This window comes from Heliangelus exortis, chromosome 3, assembly GCF_036169615.1.
Source record: "Heliangelus exortis chromosome 3, bHelExo1.hap1, whole genome shotgun sequence".
NCBI classification, from domain to species: domain Eukaryota; kingdom Metazoa; phylum Chordata; class Aves; order Apodiformes; family Trochilidae; genus Heliangelus; species Heliangelus exortis.
In genome coordinates this window covers 46899969-46917577 of record NC_092424.1, presented here as the reverse complement: position 1 = coordinate 46917577, position 17609 = coordinate 46899969, and the positions used below count along the sequence as shown (strand labels likewise).

Below are 17609 nucleotides of genomic sequence, written 5' to 3'. Positions count from 1 at the left end.
TCCTTTTTCACTTCATATGGAGACTGATTACCAGTAAATTGATTAAAATTTTACAAGCACAGTTGAGATTGACATAAGGTTGTAATGGACTACAAAATAACTTATTTTTCCACCTGTGTACTTCTAATTTTTGCACAAATATAAGATAATAGGTATTCTTCACTCTGCTGATTTTTAGCTGTGTACTGAATACAGCTATCATAGAACCACAGAATCACTGTCGGGTTGGAAGGGACCTCTAAAGGTCATTTAGTCCAATCCCCTGCAGTAAGCAGGGACACCGTCAACTGGATCGTGTTGCTCAGAGCCTCATCAAGTCTCACCTTGAATATCTCCAGGCATGAGGCCTCAACAACCACCCTGGGCAACCTGTTCCATTTTTCCACTACTCTCACAGTAAAGAACTTTTTCCTAACATCCAGTCTAAATCTACTCTTCTCTAATTTAAAGCCGTTACCCCTATCCTATCACTACAGGCCCTCGCAAACAGTCCATCTCCAGGTTTCCTGCAGGTCTGTTTCAGACACTGGAAGGTCACTATTAGGTCTCCCTGGAGCCTTCTCTTCCCCAGGCTGAACAAACCCAGTTCTCTCCAACTCTCTTTGTAGGAGAGGTGTTCCAGCCCCCTCCTGTTAGACCTGCTCCATCACATCCATGTCCTTCCTATATTAAGGGCTCCAGAGGTAAGGTCTTCTCAGAGCAGAGCAAAGTGGCAGAATCACCTCTCTTGATCTGCTGGCCACATTTCTTTTGATGTAGCCCAGGATATGATTGGCCTTCTGGGCTGCAAGCCCACGTTGCTGCCTCATGTCCAGCTTTTCATCCACCAGCATCCCTCAAGTCCTTTTTTCAGGGCTGCTTTTAAAGCCTCATCTCCCAGCCTGTGCTAACAGTGTGAATTGTTCTGACCCAGATGCAGGACCATGCACTTGGTCTTGTTAAATCCCATGAAGTTTACCTGGGCCCTACTCTCCAGTTTGTCCAGGTCCTTCTGAATAACATTCATGACATCTGGATGCCCCTCTGGCTTATCAACAGCACCACTCAGCTTGGTGTCGCCTGCAAACTTGCTGATGGTGCACTCAATCCTATTGTCTATATCATTGATAAAAATATTAAACGGTACAGGTCCCAGTACAGAACCCCAACAGGCACCACTCGTCACTGGTCTCCACCTGGACTTTATGCCATTTACCACTCACTACCTTCTGGATGTGACCATCCAGCCAGTTCCTTATTCGCTGAACAGTCCACCCACGCAATCTGTATTTCTCCTGAGCAATTAGGATACTGTAGGGGACCATGTCAAAGGCCTTGAACAAGTCCAGATAGATTTTCCCTTATCCACTGATGTAGTTACCCTATCATAGAAAGCCACTAGGTCTGTCAGGCAGAATTTGCCCTTCATGAAGCAGCGATGGGAGTCTTGAACTCCTTCCTGTCCTTCATGTGCCTTATCAGACCTAGATTCTAGTAGAATCTGCTCCATAAGCCCCTTTTCCAGTCACCAGGGGCTTCACCTGACTGCCACAAATTTTCAAATACCACGTAGAGTGGCTTGGAGACTACATCCACCAATTCTCCCAGGACTCTGTGGTGCATCTCATCAGGTCCACAGACTTATCTATGTCCAGCTTCCTCAGGTGGTCAAGAACCTGACCTTCATATACAGTGGAAGGAACTCCACTGCCCTGGTCCCCACCTTGTTTAACCTGGGAGGTGCTGGGAGAGAGGTTGCCAGTTAAGACTGAGGAAAAAAATGTGTTGAGAACCTCAGCCTGATGTATTGAAACTAAGCAGAAAATCTCTGTAATATCATCTTGAATTTAGGGGACATACTTAGAGATTTCATCTCATTTATTTCAATGAGAAAGACCGTAACCAAGTCAATTACCAAGAGATTAATTCCGTAAAATATCAAAAAAATTGAAAATAAAATATTTTTTTTAAATTCCTATCAGTAAGAATGAATAAACATTCTTTTTCCACTTCATTCTACAGCATTTTGTTTTCAGGAGAACTAGGGTTTCTACATCATTTCACTATATTTTACAACCATATGGTCAAACGGAGAACACAGTGACTAAGTGGTAGACTTCCAGCCTCAACAATCTGCATTTGAAAAGAAGCAGATCCATATGGTTTTTTCTTTCTCTTTCTCCTTTTTTTTTTTTTTTTGGTGTGTGCGTGTGTGTGAGTGTCTTATACCAGTTGCTACAAGACTTGTCTTTTTTTATGTAAGAGAAGCAATTTCAACACTAGACAATTTAAATTCCTGACAGTACAGGAAGTTTAGAGCCTATTAATTAAAAAGAGCCTGTCCCAGAAATTAAACTACTGCTTAGCCTTCACCAGCAGCTTTTGGATTTATTCACACCAGATAACCGGAGAATGTTTATGCATAATTAAAATGCATGCAGGCAGGTAAATCTAATACAAATTGTTTTTCTAAGTGGGATGCATCTATTTACAGTAAACTAATGTCAAGATTGTTACAGTCCAGTTCTTCACAGGTCTAGTTTCTGAAATTGCTCACTACAAACTGCTGAGAGCCATCAAAAGTCAGTATTAGTGGCATGGAGATTTGTGATCTTTCCTATATCATTAACTTCTGTGTCACTTAAAATACTGACAAAGACCAGGTTCTGAACCAGCTGTTTTCACTGATCAGGTAAAATCTTCTTCAGTTGGAAGAGTAATAAATACAAGATCCACTGTGTTATCTGTGTTAGTCATTTACGCATGTACCATTCATTTATGCTTTGTACAGAAAATCCTTGCTTCAAAGTAGAAACACCATACAAGACTTGAGGCTGTTCATGCAATATGCTCTAAGAAATGAAGTGCATCACTCCTAATATGCTTGATCACATCCAGTTTCAAAAGTCTGACATAATCAGTACTTTCATATTTGGAGGAGAATATTTTAAGAGGAGGGTGATGAGAGTACTCAGTTTTATTTATTCTCATTTGTGTGTTGTTTATGGGTCTCACATAACCTTATTACTGTAAATGGAATAAAAACAGGTGCTGATTTGGCTCACTAGCTACAGTAGCCCTTTTTTTTTGAAAGAAGCCCCCAGTTCAATTTCTCGCTGGAATGGATTTTTCACAAATAAGGATAATCCTTCATTTAGTGTTTGCACACTTGGTTACCTTTTAGCATTTTTTTCTACCATATCAGGTTTTAAAATTTTATTTAAAATTGCTAGAATTCATTTATGCATTAGCCATTTTTATTATAGCTACGGACTATGGCATTCAACAAGTTTAGCACTAGGAAAGAACACAATATAACAGGACCCATAACCAATTTTACCTTTATTTTCTTATGACATGACATTGTTCATGCAGAAACATAGCCAGCCAGCACAAAATGAGTATCTGTGCTGGATAAAAGTAAATTATTTTTTACTATCCCACCTCCTCCTTTCCCTTCTCCCCTAAGACAAACACAAATACCTAGGCCTCCTAATTAATTTTATCAGGGAATACATGGCAAAATGGATTGTAGCTATGTGGCCTCCTAAAGTACACAGGAAGAGACTGCTTACTGTTTAGATTCAAGTCCAAGTTATATTTTAAATAAGAAATCTTAGAAACATCAGTTCTCTTTAATGGAGATTACAAGTGGAGGTCTGCTAGAGAGAAGTAAAAGTAGAGGAGAAACTTAAGAGTCTAACTGAAAGAAAAGTTTTCTAGAAGAGTAAAAGTAGCTTAGAGGTTAAAAGTGGCTTAATCTATATATTTAATTTTAGTTGAAGTAAATAAATTCTTTGAATGTTAATTTCTTCTTTAAATTACTGTTTTGTCAAAATGCCAAGGTCAGCAATTTTAGCCTTCATCACTTGGGCAGAGTTGCAGTAAAGAGCTTTTATGCTAGCAAATATGCAGCCCTGAGGCAGGAGATGACAGCAGAAACAAAGAACCTGCTGGCTCCTGCTTTTGATCACAGCTTAGAACCTGAACAGCCTTGTCCTGCGTTCTTCTTAACAAGCTTAGCCACAGGGACAGGGTGAAATCAGGTCTAATGTACTATAATACCAACGGAGTAATTAGGAATTCACTTTAAAGAGTAAGGTCAAGAGCAACAGGCAAATTAAGAGAAAAATTACACTGTTCCAAAAGCCCAGGAGTGAAGCAACGTTAGTTTAGTTTTTAAATTCATCCTCCGTAAATATTTACTATTTACTATGGGTCACATGGAGAAGACATGGGGTATAGGGCACAAGTTGCTCCTGGGGAGATTCCAGTTGAACACAAGAAGAAAATTTTTCACTACGAGGACAGTCAGACATTGGAATGGCCTCCCAGGGGAAGTGGTAGATTCCTCCTCTTTGTCAAGTTTTAAGTCTCAGCTCAACAGGGTGCTGAGACATATCATATAAATAATAATAATATTAGATGGGTTGGGCAAAATGATCCCTGAGGTCTCTTCAAACCTGAAGTTCTGTGATTTTATGAAATAATCCTGTAAATGACCCCTAAGAATTGATGGGATTTTCCAAGACTGTCTTATACCAAAAAGACCATGTATGACACCACATAGAATCATAGAATCATCATGGTTGTAGAAGACTTCCAAGATCATCAAGTCCAGCTGTCAGTCCTATACGACCTTAACCACTAAATCATCTCTCTAAGCACCACATCTACCTGTTTTTAGAATATCCCCAGGGACAGTGACTCCACCAACTCCCTGGGCAACTGGTTCCAATGCTTCACTATTCTTTCAGTGAAGAAATTTTTCTTAATATCTAGTCTGAACCTCCCCTCATGCAACTTGTACCCATTACCTCTATGTCCTATCCCTAGTCACAAGGGAGAAGAGGCCAACACCTGCCTCACTCACTACAACCTCCTTTCAGGTAGTTGTAGAGGGCAATAAGTTGTCTCAACCTCCTCTTCTCCATGCTGAACAGCCCCAGTTCCTTCAGCCTCTCCTCATCAGACCTGTTCTCCAGACCTCCAATCATCCACTTGCCCCTCTATGCACCCTCTCCAGCACCTCTATGTCCTTCCTATACTGTTGTGCCCAAAACTGCACACAGGACTCGAGGTGCAGCCTTGTACTCACCAAGCCTGAGTACAAGGGTAAGATCACCTCCTTGGCCCTGCTGGTCACACTGTTGCTGACACAGGCCAGGATGCCGTTTGCCTTCTTGGCAGCCAGGGCACACTGCTGGCTCGCGTTCAGCTGTCTGTCAGTCAGCATCCCCAGGTCCCTCTCTGCTGGGCACCTCTCCATTCACTCCTCCCCAAGCCCACAGTGCTGGGGGGGTTGTTGTGGGCAAAGTGCAGGACCCTACATTTGTCCTTGCCGAAACTCATACTACTGGCCTTGTCTAGATCCGTCCGCAGAGCCTCCTTACCCTCAGGTAAATCAATACTTCCACCCAGTTTAGTGTCACTTGCAAACTTACTGAGGGTGCACTCAATCCCCTCATCCAAGTAATCAACAAAGATGTTAAACAGGAGCAGCCCTAGCACTGAGCCCCGGGAACGCCACTCGTGACCAGCTGGACTGACCACAAGCCTTTGGACCTGGACATCCAACCAAATTTTTATCGACTGAAGGGTATGTGCATCCAAGCCACAAGCAGACAGCATCTCCAGGATAAAACTGTGGGAAACCATGTCAAAGGCCTTCCTAAAGTCAAGGTAGACAACATCCACAGCCCTTCCCTTATCCAATAAGTAGTGCACTCTGACAAAGAAGGAGATCATGCTAGTCAAACAAGACCTGCCCTCATGAACCCATGCTGACTTGATATGATCAACTGGTTTATCTACATGTAGCCCATAATAGTATTCAGGATGATATGCTCCATCAGCTTCCCCAGTACTGAAGTCAGCCTCACAGGCCTGTAATTTCCCTGATCATCCTTACATCCCTTCTTACATATGGGAGTTATGTTGGATGATTCCCAATCTTCTGGGACCTCTCCAGTCAGGCAGGAGTGATGGTAAATGATGTCAAGTGGTTTGGTGAGCACCTCCACCAGTTCTTTCAGAACTCCTGGGTGCATCCCATCTGGCCCAATAAATCTGTGGATATCTGTATGGTGTAGCAGGTCACTGACCACGTCCTCCTGGATTGTAGGGAGGTCATTCTGCTCCTGGTCCCTGTCTCTTAGCTGAGGGACTTGGGTTTCTTTATAAGCAGTCCTATTGCTAAAGACTGAGGCAAAGAATTCATTAAGCACCTCAGCTTTTTCCTCATCCTTTGACACTATGCTCCTTCCTGCATCTAATCGCGGATGGACTGTCTCCCTGTTTTTCCTTTTGTTGTTAATAAACTTATACAAACTTTTCTTGCTGTCTTCCACCATAGAGGCCCAGTTAATTTCTACATGGACGTTGGTTCTTCTGATTCTCACCCTGCATAGCCTCACAACATTTTTTTAGTCATTTTTGAGTGGCCTGTCCCTTTCTCCAAAGACCATAAACTCTCTTTTTCTCCCTTAGTGCCAACCCAATCTCCCTGTTCAGCCAGGCTGGTCTTCTATGCCTCCAGGTTGCCTTACAGGACATTGGGATGGCCTGCTCCTGAGCCTTCAAGACTTCCCTCTGGAAGAGTGTCCAGCCTTCCTGGACTGATAATAAATATAATATACACGATGTTCAAAATACAAGTGAAAAAGAGAAATTCTAGAAGATAAAATGTAACTATTGCACAATGGAAGCACATTTGCTTACATGACTTGGTATTTTGGATTTTGTTTGTTTCTAAACAGGGGATGCATAAATTTTTCCTTCTGATGGCACTTGACTACACTATTTTAACTCCACTTCTCACCAAAGTACTGTCACACTTGAGGCAGGGACTTAATCTGGTGACTTGATGTTAACCAAAAGCTCCATGAGGCCCAAGACTCATGCAGGTAACCAGTAAGTCTTTCAGTTTGGTGGTTATTTTCTACAACATTGTATAAAATTATTCCTAACCACTTGTAGAAGGAACTTCAAATTTTTGAACCTGAGCTAAAGGTGATATGTCTACAGACCAGAGTATATTTAAAATAAAATTATCCTCCCACTTGTAAGCGTCACATAAAACACCAGGAAAAGCTTGGTTTAAATACATTCTTTGCCTATTTGCCCAAGTTTGCTAGTTCAAAAGAAAGAAAGCAATTAGATCTGACTGAAATGAAAAACCTAACTTCAGGGGAATTAATTTCTTCCACCTGAAACTACATTTTTAAAATCAAGCAGCTCAAAATATACAGTGAGAATATTAACACCCAGAATGAACGTGTTGTCCAGATGAGGACTGTGTAAAATTGTACATCCTTTTAGCCAAATAGGTGGTAGTTTGTGAACAGAGAGACAAACTACAACCCAAGAGAGGACCAACATACTTCAGAGAAATATTTTTTTGTTTTCTGAGAATATGCCCAACTGTCTATGACATCTGTACTGGTAACAGACAAGTAACACTATATTTGGTTAGTGTATTTTTCTTTTTCAAAATTCTGGACATTTCTCTCAGCAAGACTCTGAAGTAGGGATGAGACAGCACTGTTTTCATCTGGCAGGCTATGTGAAAAGACAGACAGATGAAAACTAGCAAAAACACCTCATGCTGTTCTTTACAGGACCCTGAAACATCAGCTAAAATGCAGCACCTTACTCTGGAACAGGTAGCTTCTGCCAAACTGAGATTACTTTTTTGACAGCACTGAGTTGTGCTTATGGACAAATACAGACATGCAGAACATACAGTTTCTAATGAATACAGCTTGAATTCAAAATAAAAGCGCAATAAATACAGAATGTGGGGATGTACAGACAAATTCAAAACAATTGGAAAACGCTGCCACTGTCATAAACAGCCGATGAGCATGTTAAGATCAAATCCAAGTAACTACACCACTGATACTATCTTAGCTCATCTTTTATGACAATGTGCCCACCCATCTTAACCAGAAAGACAGAGTGCCCCTGGCAAGGGCACCCAAAATTATTTTGCTTGTGTATCACCATGAGCAGATGCAGCAACAAGACCAGCTGTTGCTTGTATCAGGCTAGCAGTACAGATATCACAGTACAGGAGCCACAGTTAAGGAATATAAACTTTTAAATATTATTTAAATATTGCAAGACACTGTCTCAGCAGAGGGTACTGGTCAAAGCTCAAGCAAGCCTATTGTTTTAAGGTCTAAAGTTCCTAAAGTTACCATCACTGCCAGGAATTCCAAGATGGGCTAGAAAATGTCTTTATAGTTGCAGTTAGTGTCTTCTTTATCTTCCTCCCCAAATAGTAAGTTTAAATGCCAGTATATGCAAAAAACATAAGGCTTTGATTCAGATATTCAGTGTTTATGGCTGAACAGATTTTGGTGTAAAAAAAGGCATCTCAGCCTTTAAGTACGTTTGTTCTCTCATTCTCTTAGGAGACACAGCCTGATATTTTTTTTGATGAAAATCTTTACATGGAGAGATTTCTTTTTTAAAATAGAATATTATATCAAGTCTAATATATTCAACTACTTTTTGCTTAGGAAACTACATAAATTCATGCTATGTGTCTACACCCAAACTTTGTGCTCTTTTAACTATGCCATTTTAACACCACTCAGCCAACAAAGCAATCCTATGATGGCAGGAGTTGCACAAATTGTAAAAAAAAAATTGCTTATACCAGGACAGATTGTTCTCATTCGTCACTCTGCATTTTTAGAGTTGTGAGGTAGTTGTAGCCATTCTAGGAAGTATATTGCTTTGCCTAAAAAAAATTTAAAATTTCCCCCTTCCCAGCTGAAGTATTTTCCCTTGTTTGAAAATTATATCTATATTACCTTGACAAAAGTACACTATTTGAGCATTAGACTGTTATTCTCACTTTCAAAATATGTTTCATGCTTATTGCAGTGCTCCCATAACTTTATTTCTGCTTTTAACAAAGCCAGTTAAACTACTGTAACTTATTAATGATCTCATGTTCAGAGCTCTTGCCCAAGAACAGAGTTGCTATACCAAGTACAGAAGAGTTAGAGCTTAATGTTAAATTTATATTTGGTCAGTTAAAAACAGAGAAATGCCCAACACTCTCCTAAGATAATGAAGTTCTTAACACAGAGGTATTTGCTACTTACCAAAAAAAGACCACCAAAATCAAACATTATATTCTTCTATATTCAAGATATACCCCTGAACTCAAGTGGGTTTTTCCTACATAAGGAACAAGCTTTAAACATATGGCAATTACTACAGGGAATCAAGGATGTCTTGTTTTGTCCAGCTGCTTACAGCAGCAAAACTTAAATGAATACTAACAATTTAGCTGTGAATTACTAACTGGGCAACATACAAGTCCCTGAGGACCTATTTATACCTCAGAAAACTTCCCCAAGAAGAGGACAGAAACCTTTTGAACCCTGCATACTCCTGCCAAGAAAATTAAATCAACATTACACCATGGTTGTGGTCGCATCCTGTTAAAGAAGTTTTATACTAATAAGGAAAGGTTTAACGAGTTTGACCTTAATACCCCTAGATCACAACCCTATCCAAACGAGTCTAGTCAATATAACTTAAAATTAGACCTTTTTTATTTACAGAAGTCTGAGTTCTCACTTACATCATGCTTAAGTACCCTAAACATTGTCATCGACTTGCTCAGTCCAATACCAGAAAAAAAACCCTGACCACAGACATGACACAAAACTGTACAGATTTGGAGGGATTTCTTCCATAAGGAGGTAGAGACCTATTTATAGTTCTTTTAGACGTAAACAGTTACTTTAAACTGTTTTAACTAATTACCTAATTAGAAGTAATTAGTATACAATAATTAATAGTAATCACTTAGAAATTACGTCAGCTTCTTCATGGAGATGAAGGAAGATGTTTAAGAAAACAGTTTGGCTTTTGATATTTCTGCTACTGTAATACCTTAAGTAAATACAGTTATTTTTTTCCTTCTGAGACAGCTGGGACATCAGATATTTCATCACCTCAAAAATTAGGAAAAAATTACTGACCCTTCAGGATTAATATTCATCATTATGAAAACTGCTGAGATAAAGTAGTGTGAGCATGATCTCTCTGAACCCACAGCTATCTAAAGAATTATACTAGGAAGACAGAAGTTTGGCTGTACTTTAATGAAGAAAGCTAATGAGAAGAGTTATGCACTGGGACATCTGAATCTCAGTGGCAGCTGCCATATTAAAAAAAAAACCAAACCACTGTCACAGTCCAAGATTTGCTTGTACTGTAATAAATCCCAGCAAGACATATCATGGTCTTACTGAGCAGAAAAAGGGATCTGAAACATTAAATATATGTATATGTATATATATATATATATAGGAGACCAAGAAGGATTTACTTGAACATACTGAACATACAGCTTAAGATGCCAACAAGTAGATATGCCTCTAATGTTTAAAATGTTGGTGAATATTCATTATATCTCCTTTCACCATAAAAGGCTAAGAAACTTTAGACAGGGAATTGCTCAGTGAGAAATGAAAGAGGAAACTCCTCCCATTTGTGAGGGGAGAAGTTACTGTATGGATAGAAGGCCATCGTTACACATTACATTGTCTTTTCACCAAGACGATGACAACAAAGATGCAAATAATCAATATGCCAAAAGATGTAACCTAAATACAGGCAAACTCTTAATTTCACTGGTTACATTTCTTCCCAAACTGAAGTTAAGAGCCAGTTACTACTCATACTGGTACTACCTTTTGTATTTTTTTTCTAAAAAACTATAATACATTGAAATACAAAGGTATAAAAAAATGTGAAAAGAAAAAAAAAAAACCCTGCAAAAGAAAGAAACAGATAAAATCCATCATCTGACCTACATAAATACATGATCCCATACCACTCAATAGTAAGGACTCCAAATTTCTAAGGATTTCACGAAAAGTAGGAGTTATAAAAGACAGGATCTATTTGTCAAGGGATCTTTGATTACAACTCAGAGACTGTGCACTGTTGCACCATAGCAATTAAAATGAAAAAAAAATATTTTGGGTCAAACAAGTGTTACTCTGAGCCATGGTATTTTTTCCTAGCCCTAGGCTTTCAGTGATACACTTAAATACACATTAGTGGTGATCTCACCACTGTGTATAAATAACTAAAGGGATGATGTAAAGAAGACAGAACCAGGCTCTTTCCAGAGATGTCCAGTGACAGATGCAATGGGCTCAACCCAAAACATGGGAGGTGCTGTCTGAACATAAGAAATGTTTTCACTGTGTGGGTGATGGAGCCCTGGAACAGGCTGCCCAGAGAGGTTGTAGAGTCTGGAGTCTACACCCTTGGAGATATTCACATGGTCCTGAACTGCCAGCTCTGAGTGGCTCTGCCTGAGCTGGGGGGTTTGACCAGGCAGCCTCCAGATGTGCCTTCCAACCTCAACCATTCTGCCAGTCTTTTTTCCTGTGGTATGACAGCAACTCTAAGAACAGAACAGACTGAACTTGACCTATATTGCGAGGCACTCATCTGTCTTCTCTAGCAAAAAGGTTTCATGAGACATTTGACTCACAGACTCATGTAAAAGACTTGTGTGAAAACACATTGGGTAACTATTTTCCTTTTAATTTGTGACTGCTGTCACCTGCGTTGGAAAAACCTGCTTTAGGTTCTGCATAAAAGGGCAAGTTTAGTTCACAGCATGACTTCAGGTGGGACATAACACTGAAGGCATTTTCCCTATTTCCAATAATTGTGAATTTGATTTTTTTTGCCCAGCTTTTAAGACACTTTATAACATGTAAACTCATTGAAACCACATACTGCAATAAATATTATAAATCATGCATAGATATCTCAGAGTTTCTAATAGAATTAGAAGTTAAAATATACTCTCAGCTCATTAAAATGAAAGAAAAACCTATATTACTTTTTCTGCACAGAGGCAAAATTATTTTCTTTGGAAAGTTTATTTTGCATCAAAGAATTATTGTTCCTGTCTTTTAGAATTGTCTTCATAAATCAAGTATACATTTGTTTTCATTTATTGTATATACATAAATTAAACATCTGCTGTTCAATGTAATGAAATTTTTCTTAAGGGATATTGGAAAAAGGAATGAAAGAGGTAGCCAAAAGACTGAATAAAGCTTTATCAAGTCTTCTGAATCCACCCAGCTGTTCAGTTAAAGCTTAGCATTTTGGAGGCCAGCCTCAATAGCAGTGTCACTATGTAAGGCAGATGCAAGAGCAAGGCTTTCCTTTAAGGGGTTCAGTATGAAGTGAGACTCAGAGCCAAAGAAAGCAGTGTAGAAGAAAGAACAAAAGGGTTATAAAATAATCTGGCAGTCCCCCAATGCTGAGCTTGCTAGCTCAAGATTGGCTTAGCAGTGGCAGACAGAGCTACAGACCCCACATGATCATTCTTGGGAAAGTTCCACCAGTAATTCTGAATTCTTGGTCAGCTCAGCACTAATTTATGTAATGCCAATGCCCTGAACCAAATCACTGCAAGCACCAGGAGAGCATTAAGGAAGTGTAGATGACATAAAATCCTTGATAAAATTGAAAAATATCCCTTTCTGAGACAGGTTCTGTTATTGGAAACTGTTCAGACTATCTAATGGACATGAGAGATAAGAGGTTTTGTATCTATATAGCATGGCATTGGGCAAACAGGACTTAAAATCACAACACAGTCCTGCACTAATAGTCTCAGGAGTTCATATTCAGCAGGCCTGGCACCACCACGTCAGGTCCTGAGAGAAACAAGTGCACAAAAGACTGCATTTGCCTGCAATAGCAGGTAGGGAAAGGATCAGAATATACCTGGCATTTCTCTGGCATCCTGGCACAGCTGGGCTTGAGCTACACATAATCATTACTATCATAAATTACAACAACAATGTATCTATATCTTAAGATGTACCCTTATTGTCTAAAATCACTGGTTAGCTAGGAAAAAAAATAGGCTTATGATTAAGTATGCTGACTTAATATAAGTAATGGAAACTTTGAAAAAATTAGTACCCAGATTTCTTTTCTTTCTGCACTGGTCACCTCTAAACAGCATTTAAATCTATGCCAAGTGGTGGTATCCAAGTTGTCAGAATTGAGACATTTTTCATTATTTGTGTAGAAAGAAGAACATACATTGAATAAGTATAATTCACCTGCAAGGACTACATTTTTTTTTCATCCAAGTAAAGGGAAATTAAAATATTATTGTACTAATGCATTCCTTAGCAAGAACCCAACAATAAATGGCTGCATCACATTTGTTAGTGTAGCCAAGGAGGATGCATTACCACGATAATTTTCCTATGTACCGCATTCAATAGAAGTATTTTAATACACAGTGGTGTTATATGTTAACTAGAATGTATCAAACCCCCTTTTACCCTCACAGCAAACATAATTTCAGACAGAAAAACACCTACATTATCCAGTCTCAAAAGTTCAATCACATGTTTAAGATCTCCTCAGCCAATGAATGAGATCAGGTTTTATCACACTGCATTCAATTGGGTGGAGTTTATTTTTCAGTTTACCTTCAAATACATTGGGTTTTTGCTACCCGCTTCCAATATAACCCTAGAAGTGGTAACCAGGAGGCAGGAGAAGCTGACTCAGCAGTATTAAGGGCTAGCTAATTTCAGGGGTGTTACTTGTCTATTTCTCTTTCAATCAGCCTTGCTTTGGAGTAGTGAGCAGTACTCCTTTCTTTCTCTGTCACCCAAGCCAGGGTACAAGTGATGAATTCCAGAAAAATATGTGATATGAAATGAGTAGTGGTGAAAGGCAGTGCACTGTGGAATGGAGTTTCACATTGTTAAATTAAAAAGAGAGAGATCAAAAGTAAACAGCCTTTACTGAAAATGTCTTCTAAGTTTCATATTCATAAAAAAACCCAAACACAATATCCTACTTAAATAACTATTAAAATGGAGTTAAAAGGTAAGAACTCGAAGAAAATTACTGTATTAAAGGTCCTTCTCTTCCTACAAAATATGAAAGTATCAAATTAAAAATACTACACTGTCATCTATTTGGAAGGACACTTAAACCATCAATGGCCTTTTATTTGTCAGTCACCACAAGGCATTTGACAGACACCAGAACTTTTCTGTGATGTATCACAGCCTATAGTGACAAGCTACCTAAATAACAAGCATTTTATGGCGCCAGAGAAACAAAATTCAGCAAGTGTCCCTTTCTTTGTTAGTTTCAAGATGGAAAGCTACAGATGAAAGCAATCTCCCTGGTACAACGAGTGATGAAAGAGTGGTTCTGTGGCAGAGACACTTAAACAAATCCCATGAAGTCAGGAGCTCCTCTGGAGCACAGAGGGCAGGGAGAGCACCAGGACTGCATGGACCAGCTGCTGCATAAAATCCAGATGTGCTGTCAGTACCAGAAACTAGGTCTCAGCTGCAGGCTGTTAAATCAGGTTCTAATAAACTCTCCCCTTCTTGACTGAGAAGATCTGAAATCATGATTTGAGCTATAAGGAGCACGTGAAAACAACAGAAGGTGGTATGGAAAACTCCTATGCTGCTTGTACTAGAGGATCTACTGAACATTCAACGAGTACTACCAAGTATTACCAAATTTTTCTTTTTTTTTTTTTTTTTGTTAGTTTGGTTTGGTTTCCAGGAAAGAGGAATAACCTAGTTATCTGAATCATGGCTACCATTGTAGATACATGAACTAAATATTTTTAAAAGCTTAAAACCAATAAAAGATACAAGCCAGTGGGAAACCAATGACTAAAATTTTGGGGCTATTTAAAGAAATTTGCTGGTAGGCCTGTAAATAGTCTACATAAGACTCTCACACTCCAGTCTTTCCAGACATGGTGTTATGCTTGATTAATTAGAGAAACTAGGGAGAGGTGATACTTTTACAGTGACTGATATTTTCTTATAATTAAATCAATCTGGCATTAGGATATGAAGTACTCATAAAACACCAACCTAGGTGTCATCTGGAAAATCACAAATTTAATATTTAGATGGATGTGTTTGGTAAAAATAAAAACAGTAGGATCTTTAATTTCATAGAAATATAGTATCATAAATTTATTCTGGGTATCATATATTAAAATAATGCTATGCAAATAGGCATGACAGTTAAATAAGTTTTTCGAATATGACTGTTTAAATTAATAGGTAATATTTTAAAATGTCAGTTAACACACCATGGAAAAAGAGAGCTCAATTTAATTAGGTTGGTCATTTGTGGCTTTAGTATGAAAAGAATTAGGGTGTAGAGTAAGTTAAGGATGCCCAAAGCTATGTGGGTTTTACACAGGTATTCAGTTTCATCTCAATAAAAGAATTAGCATAACAAATGGTGGCTTAAATGGCGCTTTACTGCTTATGACACAAGGGAGCTTCTAAAGAAACATGATGTGTTGCCATATAAAGGTCAGGCACAGTTTACGGAGAATTTGATAAGAAATATCTTAAAAGAAAAGAGGTTTGCTGAAAAATCTGTCATAAGGTGGTACAGGGAAACTTTCTTATAGTTTGTTTACATCAACATTATTTTTGTCTAATTTATCTATATAAGGAAAATAACTGTATTACCAGTAGAGAAGATGTTTATCAACTATGGCTTCAGTGGCATAGTCTAGTGGTACTGGAGAAGGAAGATAGAGCATTTGGGGTAATATACTAACTTCTAAATTAACTGATTTTCTTTTAATGTGCACAAAAGTAATGGAATTGACAGCAACACTTTCAGCTGGACTTAACTTGCTTACTGTAGACTGCAATGCATTGAAAAAAGCAAAGCAAATACAACAAACCTGCTGTGAGACCACTCTTGCCTAGCATAAATGCAGAGAGCTTTCTACAAAGTATTAAAAAAAAATAAAATAGGCCTGGTGAATAGTTAAGACTTCCCCAGCTGGAATTATATTCTGTTTCCCTGGAAGATGGACCAGAAAGTGAGAAGAGGTCACAAGGTCCAGGAACATGCCAATTTTAATAATCACAGGACTGAGGTAAAAGGTAGGCAATTATAAAACAAACTGACGGCTGCTTAGCACATTCAGGGAAATAACTGTACTTATGTGCAAATACTGCTCTTTGGAAGATGACTGCCAGCCCAGACTCGCTGTTCCCAATTACTGTACCCGGCTCAAATTTAAGAGGAAATTAATAGTAAGAGATAGATCTACATTGTTTTGGGGAGACAGTAACAAAAACCTTAAGTGTGAATTATTTTCACAGACAAGCATTATTTAAAAACTAAATCAGTTAAAATATTATTATTTGGTACTTGCTAAAAGATATTTTATTTTTCTGTTTTGTACTTTGACGTGGAAGTATCTTCGCAAGCTTTCTGAAACATGGGATTTTTTTAACCAATCCTGAAATTACCAAATGCTTTCTCTACAAATTTCCAGCTACCTTCTCTTCAAAACTACTCTAAAGTATGCTAATAGAAAAAAAGAAGCAGCTGCACTCTGCTTATTCAATGGAAATTATCAGCTTGTGTATACTTACTGTGTTATCGACCCTGTATTTGCCAGAAGAATGCAGCCCCCAGTGCCTTCCAGACAATCAGATAAAGTGTCTTTAGAAACGTGTCATACTGGTACTTTTCATAATAGATTTTTCTTTCCTGGAGCTATGAGGCATTCTTGGAAGGCAATAAATAGGTATTTTTCTATTTTAAGTTTCCAAAATGAAGAACACTGTCTAGAAGATACTGTAAAAAACTGACCAGGTTCAAAATTTATTTAAGTCTGCTTAATACAAGGAACATAATTCCAAACCAAACAGCACAGGTAATTGCCAAAAATGGGCACACTGAATGAAGACACTTAGTCTAGCTAAGGACAAATGTTGTGTGCTGTCAATGCAATCCATTAGGTTCAAATTAATCTTGAGATAGTTGCAGTGTCTTTCAGCAGCACTGACTGCTTGGATTCAAGATGAACGCAATGCCCTCTGTGGTTTTATCCATCCTGAATATTACACAACTGGAAATGTATATTAATGGCAACTTCTCTTTGTTGCCATCGGTGTATCTTGGTTTGTATGTGGTTCAAGCCTATAATAACTACCAAAATTTAAATGCAGCTTTTGGCAGAAAACAAATTCCCTTAGATGTGTTCATTCAGAACACCACAAAGATTCAGCACTATTAAGCCTCTGAAATAAATCACAGAGAAGTAATTCAGGAATAGCACACAGAGTTTAAGGGAGTTTGTTCTTGTAGTTTTTTGAATTAGATATGTATAAGCATTTCTACAGTTTATTCTTTACAGTTAATTTTTTTATTATTTTCAATGAGAATATAGGAGTCAGGTTTTTTCAAGGTTCTCACTGTGTTATTATTACATGTAAACACATCAAAGTATTGGGCTACATCAAGAATATAAAGCTGAGATTAACCACTTTAAACCCCAGCAAAAGAAAAATATAAAAACTTAAATATGTGTCAAATACCAGAAAAAGCCCTCCATAATCTATAGCACAAAAAGGTTCACCCAGCTGCAAAACCTAAGCCTCTCACATAACAAATCTGTTTGACAAACACTGCAATGCATAAGAGAGGAAGTACTCTCATTTGCCTGTAGCACAATCAGTGAATATCACCAAAAAAAAGAAAAAAAAAAAAAAAAGAAAAAAAAGAAAAAAAACCAACAACTT

At 38.3% G+C, this 17609-nt stretch overlaps 1 protein-coding gene across 1 annotated transcript in view; it reads right to left on the bottom strand.

The window, feature by feature from the left end:
* Nucleotides 1-17609, bottom strand: part of PRKN (parkin RBR E3 ubiquitin protein ligase) — a 712407-nt gene that overhangs the window by 433797 nt on the left and 261001 nt on the right. The gene's annotated exons all lie outside the window — the stretch shown is intronic.